At 42.9% G+C, this 9,748-nt stretch overlaps 1 pseudogene; it reads left to right on the top strand.

The window, feature by feature from the left end:
• The first annotated feature begins 226 nt into the window (after window positions 1–226).
• LOC123647423 lies at window positions 227–2,614 on the top strand (annotated as a pseudogene).
• The last annotated feature ends 7,134 nt before the right edge of the window (window positions 2,615–9,748 follow it).

Here is a 9,748-nt window from a genome sequence, read left to right as displayed (position 1 = left end):
TTAGAATGTTGGAGCTAAAAAGTCCTAGGCAGTGGTATCCTGGATACCAACTTGCAAGAACTGATGATTAAATTTTCAGGAATTTGCAAGCTGATTGTTAAACACAGCCATTCTCACAAAATTGAATTGTATAAACTTCCAATCAATAAACTGTATTAGAAACAAAGGTAATAAACATTCAAAACTCATTACCTCATAATTGCTTTACTATATGATAGGCTACTGCATGGCCAGCTCTGAGTTTGGTGACGTGACTTCGGTAAGCTTGAATTTAGCTATGCTGGTAGTATTTACAGCATAGAAATCAGCAAACACTACAAATTAGCACCCCTCCCTCCAAAGTCTCCTGGTAAACATTGCTCAGAACATTATAGACCCTAGAAATAATCAAATGTGATGATTTTCAGCCTGTGTTTCAGCCAAGGGGATCCACTGAGGACCTTGGTTGCTGCCTGGAGGAGGCAGCGGAGGTATTCGGCAGGCTGAGAGCAGGCAGGGCTCTGCCCATTGTCCCAGCAACCTGTGTTTGTTTTTAATATGAACTTTTAGGCCAGACCTATGAGTGTTTGTTTTTAATATGAACTTACATGTAAGATTTTGCCTGAGTAAAGTTCTTTCCACAGTTAAAAAAAAAAAAATTGAAAGTGACTGATCTGGTCTAATCCTCTTACTTTACTGTGCGGAAAACAGACATTATTACAGTTCAGTTCCAGAGTTGAGTGACTTTCTGTAGGCTTCCCAAAGCCCAGACCACTGGCTTACATGAGGGAGCTGACATCATGGCACCCACAGCGGGAGCTGGACTCCTGTAGACACAGCCAGGGACTTTTCTGGGCCCTGAGGGAGACTGTCTGCTCCTATCAGAAACGTCATCCTCACCAGAGCCACGTCCACTGTGCCTCTTTGCCTTGTAGACAGAGTGGACTTTAACCAAGCCTTGAAGGTGCTTTCCTCCCACGTAGACACCCTTCTCAATACCTCAGAATGCCTGGTTTTCTGAACCCATCTTCCCTGACTGGTTTGAGGTCAAGTTGAAATCCTTACCCTCACAAACAGGTTTTCAAACTTGCTCCCAACTTTTGGTTGAGGAAATCTGCCTTAAGCCTTAGAAAAACAAACAAAACACAATAGCTATTTTATTTTTTATTAAGCAGAGTCAGAAATGGATAGCAGGGCCTGCTCAAGGGCGAGTGGATATGTTGGAGTAGTGTGTGTGCACGTGTATGTTCATGTGCGTGTGCACACATACATGTTCGTGTGTGTGTTCACGTGTGTGTGTGTGTGTGTGTGTGTGTGTTGGGAGGGCATTTGATAGGGGAGAGTGGAAAGGTGGTGAAGTGAAGAGAGAAGAGGACATGGGGCTGGAAAGATAAAAAGGAACATTTAAAAGAATTATTTTTAGGGGTAAGAAAATTTAACTCCAGGCATCAAGGAGTATAATAATTTCCTCAGACTTTATAAAGTCTTGCCGATTGCTTCCCTCTAGCAAAATCTGATCTCTCATGTTATCAGTTGTGCCTTGTTGTAGAATCCCAATTACACAGTGCCCAGTACGTACATGCCTGCATTGCACAAATACATCTTTGTGGTAAAGACCACGATGAATTCTGTAATAAATGTGAAAGTAGCTTGTTAGGGCTGCCATAACAAGATACCACAGACTGGGTAGTTGAAACAACAGAAATTTATTTGCTCACAGTCTGAAGGCTGTAATTCTAAGATCAAGGTGTGGTCAGGTTTGGTTTCTTCTGAGGCCTGTCTCCTTGTCCGCTGATGGCTGCCTTCCCACTGCGACCTCACACGGTCTTTCTTCTGCGCGTGTGAACACGTCTGGTGTCTCTCTCTGTGTGTCCAAATATCCTCTTCTTACAAGGACACCGGTCATACTGGAGTAGGGCCCACCCTAAAGACCTCATTTTAACTTAATCACCTCTTCAAGGACCTTATCTCCAAATACAGTTCCATTCTGAGGTACTGAAGGTGACAACTTCAACTCACGAGTTTTGTGGGGACACATTCAGCCCATTGCAAATGTTGAGGAACTGTTCATCCTATACTGCATGATATGACCCCAGTCATATATTTAGATGCTCAGGATGCCCCTCATTGACCTCTGAGAGGTTTTATTATCTATATAAATTAATTTCTGTGCCTGGGCTGAGAGTTTATCAGAGGAAGTGACTTTAAGAAAAAAAAAAATCTCAATTCTTCCTTTTCCTGTTAGGTGTGACCTGAGGTGAGAATTGCAGACCCCAAATTTCCTGTTTTCATTATGTAGACAGCTCTACTGAAAAGAGGGTCAATATATCTAAAACCAGAAGAATTTTCCAGAAGAAGTGTGGCAAGCATCAGCCTCACAGGGTGACCCAGCATAAGAAGGGTGAGGGTTCCCTGTGTGCCCAGGGAAAGACGTGCCATGGCCGGAAGCAGAGGCTACGGTGGGCAAACAGAGCCAATCTTCTGGAAGATGGCTGACACCACAAAGAACATTGTGCTGGGGCTGGACTGTGTTGGGCCTGACTGCAGGTCCAGGAGGATGCTGGCCGTTCAGAGATTTAAGCATTTTTATCTGGGAGGAGATAAGAGGAGAACAGGCCAAGTGATCCAGTTCTAAACAATGGGATTTTTTTTTTTCTGTTCTTTTAATTTTGAGGGGAAGATGTTGAAGCTATAGAAAAATTACCTGTAGGCAAATACAATCATATCCTTACAAAACACACACACACAAAGCTTATGTTGGGTTAAAAAATTTTGAAGGTCTCATCTCACCTTCAAATTGCCTTTTTGTCTTGTTTTTACAGGAATTTATTTTTATAGGTGGGAAGTCCTCAAAGGTTTTTCAGTATTAGCAGAAGCTACTCATGACATGGCAACAGGTTCAATGGCTGAGCATGGGTGAAAGCAGGTAACAGGGAAAGATCACTGGCCAAGGCAGAGCGGGTGGGTGAATATCAAACTGTCCCCTATCTAGGACATGTATTGAGTACTTCCTCTTGGGCTGTGTCTCCCACTCCTTCATGCTTTCCTGAATCCACTAGTATTTGCAAGGCTTTAAAAAGGGCTGGGCAACTGCAAACACACAGGTGAGTGATATCAAGTCCCTGCCTTTATGAGTTTATAGTTCAGCTGGGTAAACTATTAAAGAAAATGATTTAAAGAAAAACCACAGGTCCTGCCTTACAAGCAGAGAGGATCTTAAAGGGGTCATGGCCAGTAATTCTCTTTGGGCCTGGAATAGTGGTTTCATGCAGTCCCCAGAAAAAGACTTAAAAGCTTGCTGTGTAAGACTGTTATGAGCTGAAGCAAAATTTCTTCCTGTCCCCCATCACACCCATTCAAATGAATCAGAAACATGAATTTTCGGTATTCCTTTAATGATCTGGGTGGTGAAAAATAAACAAGAAAAAGCACTCCCTGCTCCATTAGATTATAAACCATTTGAGGATAAGATCCGAGGTGTGTACTCTACGGTCCAAAGCATTCTTTGCATGAAGTGGATACTCAATATATGTTCACTGATTTGATCTGAATCTCCAAGAGGGAAGATAGTTTAACTAAAACCACTATAATACTCAAAAATGTCATCACCCTGTCAGACTGTGGAAGGAGGTGAGGCCTGATTACCCCAGAAAGAAAGCCCAAGTGACCATGGGGAAGTTGGCACCCTTCTTTCTTCAAGGATGCCCAGAAGTCTGTGTTCTTCTTCAAGTAAAGAGCCGGAGACGGGGGCTGGTGAGGAGTTCCAGCTGACCTCTCCATCTCCATTCTAAGGCGTGGACTTGAGGAGCCGTAGCTGTGGTGTAAAGGCTCTGCGGTCTGCTCGCTATCCACAGCGTCCATGGCAAGCCCGGGCTCCCTCTGAGACTGCCAGACTCAGAAGTCAAATCAACTCAGTTCAACAGGTACTGTGTTGTAGAAGAGTGCTAGCTTACATTAGAATCGGAGAAGAACCTGGCCGGGCGCGGTGGCCCACGCCTGTAATCCTAGCACTCTGGGAGGCCGAGGCGGGCGGATCGTTTGAGCTCAGGAGTTCGAGACCAGCCTGAGCAAGAGCGAGACCTCGTCTCTACTAAACATAGAAAGAAATTATACGGACAGCTAAAAATATATATAGAAAAATTAGCCGGGCATGGTGGTGCATGCCTGTAGTCCCAGCTACTCGGGAGGCTGAGGCAGGAGGATTGCTTGAGCCCAGGAGTCTGAGGTTGCTGTGAGCTAGGCTGACGCCACGACACTCTAGCCCCAGCAACAGAGTGAAACTCTGTCTCAAAAAAAAAAAAAAAAAAAAGAACCTGGCTGGGCCAGGTGGCTCACATCTGTAATCCCAGCACTTTGGAGGCCCAGGTGGGAGGATTGCTTGAGGCCAGGAGTGCAAGACCCTGTCTCTACTAAAAATAGAAAAAAAAATAGAAAAAAAAATTAGCTGGGTGTGGTGGTGCACATCTGTAGTCCCAGCTGAGGCAGGAGGCTAGCTTGAGCCCAGGAGTTCAAGGTTACAATGAGCTATGATCATACCACTGTACTCCAGCCTGGGCAACAGAGAGAGAATCCATTTTGAAAAAAAATTTTTTTGATTAAAAAAATACAGAAGAATGTTGTCTAAAGGGGAAACCATGAAAAATGATAAAAACATATCTTAAACTTTTCATTTTAACTTCAAGCATATTTGTAAGTTTAGGCATCATTTTTTTTAGGGAAAGATCAAGGCACTTTCTTGGAACAGGCATCTACTAATTGGAGTTCTGCTTTATCTTTCTTGCATTAACTGTACCTACAATTCATTTATTCTACAAATATGTATTGTGTTCCTACTAAGTGTCAGACATACCATAGGGACTAAGGATTCAGCAGTGAACAACACAGAGTCTCCACACTCATGGAGTTTACATTCTACTGGAATCTTCTATAAGTCCCAGTTTGGGGTTTCTTTAAAGTAGAATGAGAACTTAGAGACACAAGCCAGTCTGAGTACAGAATTACCCTAAGATGTTTATGATTTTTTCCCTAGTCTTTACCTCGTCTTTCCCGTATCAATTCAACAGCAATTTTTTTGTGGGTGATTTGTCCTTATCAAGCCTTTCCAAAGCATGCAACTCCAAGCTTTCATAGGCACAAAAACTGTTTTTTTTTTTCCACTCACATTTCATTGGTTTTCCCAATAACTGAATTGCACAATCAAAATTCCAAGTACAATGAGCAGATGTGGGTTGGGAACAAATAGTACTGACCTCTGGTGAGCACTCAGCTCAATTTGTGGGAGCAGAAGTACCTGAGAGTACCTCTAGGAGCTGAGTATCTGGCGTGCTGTGGGCATTAGGTTTTACCGAGGCAACAGAGAACATCTGCTCACCTGGTGATTTGGTCAGATGAAGGTTCATTTCAAGAGCTTCTTCCATACTGACTCACCTCTCTTCTCTGGATGAAATGCATATTGTACTTGGATGGTGGCTTATGCCATTCTTTTAATAAAGGGCTCAAGGACTTATTCTAAAGCCTTATGATGGTGGGGGTAACAAGGAATTGTACCTTTGTTTAGCTAAGTTTTGTTTTTTATGAAATTCACAATGGGGAAAATATGCCTCTTTGTTGCCTTTTGTGTCTCCCGAGGCAGGGGCCCTGAGCTCTTCCCCAGTCATACCATTCATACTTCTTCCCTTAGGAGGATGCAGTCCCCGCTCCAGTCTCTACTTGTGCCTCAAGATTCAAGCACCAAGTAGTTATCACTGCATTTTCCCTCGGCTCAGACTTTTGCTGGCTCTGCAGGGACAAGAGGTAAATTCTGGAACATGAATGGGGGGGAAGCAGGAGAAGCAGGAGAACACAGGCTTCGTTCTCTCTGAAGACAAATGTAAATCACCACCACAAAAAAATGTAGACTCCTTCAGAAAATGATCCAATCTTGTCTTTTTTACTTTTCATGAAAATGTATATTTCTCTTATTATTATGACTCAGCCGCTATCTTCCTGGCTGGATTTCATGACAAAGAGCCCCACACCCCCCAGCTGAAAATGCCCCTGCCAGAACCATTCAGGACAAATGGCGCTGTGCTCAAACAGCATATCTCTGAGGTCCAAGTTTCTCCCCAAATAGTCGAGGTAGAGTATTCAATTCATCATTGACAATAAGGCACCTGCTCTGTGGGAGAACCAGTTACACTCTTTCCCCCTTTTTTAGAGACAAGTTCTCACTGTGTTGCTCAGGCTGGCCTCAAATTCTTGGGCTCAAGCAATCCTCTAGCCTTAGCCTCCTGAGTAGCTGGGACTATAGGCACGCCCCACTGTGCCCTCCCTTTTGTAAAGGGATAAGAAGAGAATATGTGCCTACGCATCGTGCCAAAACATCAAAAGAACAAGCCATATTAGGAACAAACAGGCAAAAATAACGATAAGAAGTCAATGATAAAGACTGTTCAGTGTCCCATGGTGTGTCTAAGGTGACAATGAGACGATAGCGATCATTGAATCCAACCAGCTTATGTTACAAATAAGGAAGCCAAGACGCTTGGGTGAAATGACTTGCAGAAGACAGAGCTAGCCCGAGGCAAAGCTGGGGTGAGAGGGCTCTGACATTTAGTCATTTGTTGCACCCACTACACAAACTGTTCTTAAAATATGATCCATAGATCCCGGAAGGTCCCTGCCATACTTCCAAGGCATTGAAATCAAAACTATTTTCATAATTATACTAAGATTTTTTTGCCTTTTTCACTGTGTTGACAATTGCACTGACGGTGGGTAAAACTACTGGCACTTTAGCATGGATCGAGGCAGGAGCATCCAACTCTACCACTCATCACTGCCACGTGCTTGCAGGAAAAAACAAATGCCAGTCTCACTTAACAAATAATGAAGCAGTCAAAATTATTAATGCTATTAAATATGGACCCTTTTCAAAATAAAAGTATGCTATGGTTTGACTGTGTCCCCCAAAGTTTATGTGTTGGAAACTGAATCCCCAGTGCAACAGTGTTGAGAAGTGGGACTTCTGCAAGGTGATTAGGTCGTGAGGGCTCTGCTCCCATGCATGGATGAATGCCCTCGTTGCAGGAGGGGGTTATTTATCTCAGGAGTGGGTTCCTGATAAAAAGGATGAGTCTGGCTGCCTTGCTCCTCTTACGTGGGTGTCTCTCTTGACCTTCTGCCTTTTGCCGTGGGATGACACAGCAAGAATGCCCTCCCGGGACACAGGCCCCTTGACCTTAGCCTTCCCAGCCTCCAAAACTGTAAAAAATAAATTTCTTTTCTTTATAAATTACCCAGTCTGTGGTATTTTGTTACAGAAGCACAAAAAGGACTAAGACACTATGTAACAAAATGGGAAGTATGCATAAAGCACTTCTGCTGAGTTCTAAAGTATGATAGCTAGCACTAGGAAAAACAGGCCATTATTTGAGTTGTGAGTTGCATAAGCCACTTTTCTCATGAAACATCTTTTTTTGTTTGTTTGAAAGAATGAATGACAAAGAATGCTTTTTCAAACTGGGTATTTGGCAGACAGTTTCTCAAAAATGAACAAAGGGAGCTTGTCACTTCAAGGAAAACAACTGATAGTATTTGTTGCCAATGATAAAATTTGAGCTTCCAAGTGAAAATTAGAATTTGGAAAAACTTGTATCTACCACTGTGGTGCTTGATAGCTTTCCAATACTTCAGGATTTTTCTAATGAGATCAATTGGTGATATTAATAAATCTGATTTTTTTCTGATCTGGCACAATGAAATGTGTCAACATTTGGAATACCCGCATAATTCAACCGATCAATATTTTCCAACAACGAGTGCATTGTATTACAAACTCATGCACATGTAAAAGATCCATTCTAAGTGCACAATAAGCCAATGAGTTTTAATGTACCTGAATATGAAAAGTTCATTGACATGGTTTCAGATTTCACGTTGCAACTGACTTTTAAGACACTTGTTAAGTTTTAGTGCAGTATCAAAATAGAAGATCCACAATTATCTAAAAAAGACTATTAAATACCCTTCCTTTTTCTGGCCACATGTCTGTGGATTTTCTTCATACACGTTGACCAAAACAACATATTACAACATACTGAATGCCAAAGAAAATATGAGAATCCAGTTACCTCTGTTAATGAAGACATTTTAAAAATTTGCAAAAAGTAAAACAATGTCACTTTTCTCACTAAATATTTTGTTTGTTTTGGAAAATGAGACTTTAAAAAATAGAAATATATTATTTATGTTAACATGTAATGAGTTTGTGGGTTTATTATTGTTGTTTTGGGTTTGTTTTTTTTTTGTCTTTTTAGGAACAGGGCCTCACTCTGTCACCCAGGCTGCAACCTCTGACAATTGCTCAAGCAATCCTCCTCCTTCAGCCTCCCATATTATTATTATTTTTAAATTAATTCATAAATATTTAAAACTTTCTACCAATAGATATAACTTACATAAATTTTAAGAAAGTAAAGGGGCCCTGAGACTAAAAAGCTTAAGGACTGCTGCATTTACACCACTCTGCCCCCCAGAAAGTGGGCTGGGAGGAGGTATAATACTTCTTTTCCCTTTACCCAAATAGCCCAGTGCTGTTACTGTTTTATTTTTAAATCCCACCTGCCCTCTTCCTCCAAAACTGCTACAAAGCAGAGCAATCTGCAAAAGGACTGTGGCTTCCTGAAATCAAAGGACCTGAAACAAAGCAAATAAAGGAGCTTCCCCGGAGTCTGGTAAGGCTGGCCTGGGACTGCTTCCCTCCAGCCAAACTGGTAGCAATTGCTTATTTCATTTTGCTTCTTTGGTCTCACCCCCAATCACCCACTCCCACCTCCTATATCTTAACACCCATCCTGGAAAGCTATTGTTCTTCAGGGCCTCAAAACACAAAGGGACTTAATAAATCCTTGGACTGACGCCACCCCCCAAGTCCCCTCTGGAATTACAGTGCAGGGAAGGGCACTTTCAGATTGTGCCCCAGTCTCCATCAGCCCCCAGTTCTCAGGCTTAGGGCTGAGATGAAAAGGAAGACCATTGTTTCTGGCCTGAAAAACAAATGTAAATCTCTCGTCAGCCAGAAGCTGCCAGAAGACCATTTCCCTGTTAGTAAACAGGGCTGCCTGGGCCATCTTTCTCTTCTTTAATAACCTGTGGGGCACGTATTGATTGCACATGCTGGTCCCTCATAAATTAGAACAGGGATGCCTTCCGGTTGCTCTGGAGCTGCATGGATGGTGAAATTGGCTCACTAATACCTCATATTCTTGGAGCACAGTGATACACATATGCGCCACATAAACATGAAGAATATGTATCATCAAGCGCTGAGAATGCATGGGGAACAACTTGGGATGCTTCTGGGCATGCTACAGACTTTAATTAGGCAGTTTCTTCCACTAGGACTGGAGACTGACAGAAACACCAATTGCTCGCCTCCTGCTCCAGCCCTCTCTCCCTTCCGGTGGGAGGGAGCAGCAAGCCCTGCTGGGTAGGAGACGGGCCTGCTCCTCTCTCTGTCCCTTCACCAGGATGGGCGCCAGCAAGTAGAAAGGAATGTTCATCTCTCGTGCTGTGGTGGAAAGAGCACCGAGGTAGGAATCACACAAAGCATGTTCAAAACTGCTTCAGCCACTTACAGCTATGCCGTCTTGGGCAAGTTCCTTCACCTCTTGGAACCTCGGCATCTCATCTGGAAGGTGGAGAAAGTCCTACACCCAGCTGGTTGTGAGGTTCGAGGAAAATAAGGCCTGCCTGGTGCCTGGTTTGCTCTCAGTAAATACTTAACTGA

The sequence above is a fragment of the Lemur catta genome, chromosome 1 (genome assembly GCF_020740605.2).
Source record: "Lemur catta isolate mLemCat1 chromosome 1, mLemCat1.pri, whole genome shotgun sequence".
Taxonomy (NCBI): Eukaryota; Metazoa; Chordata; class Mammalia; order Primates; family Lemuridae; genus Lemur; species Lemur catta.
The sequence above is the reverse complement of the archived record's forward strand: the minus strand, read 5'-3'. Positions and strand labels throughout refer to the sequence as shown.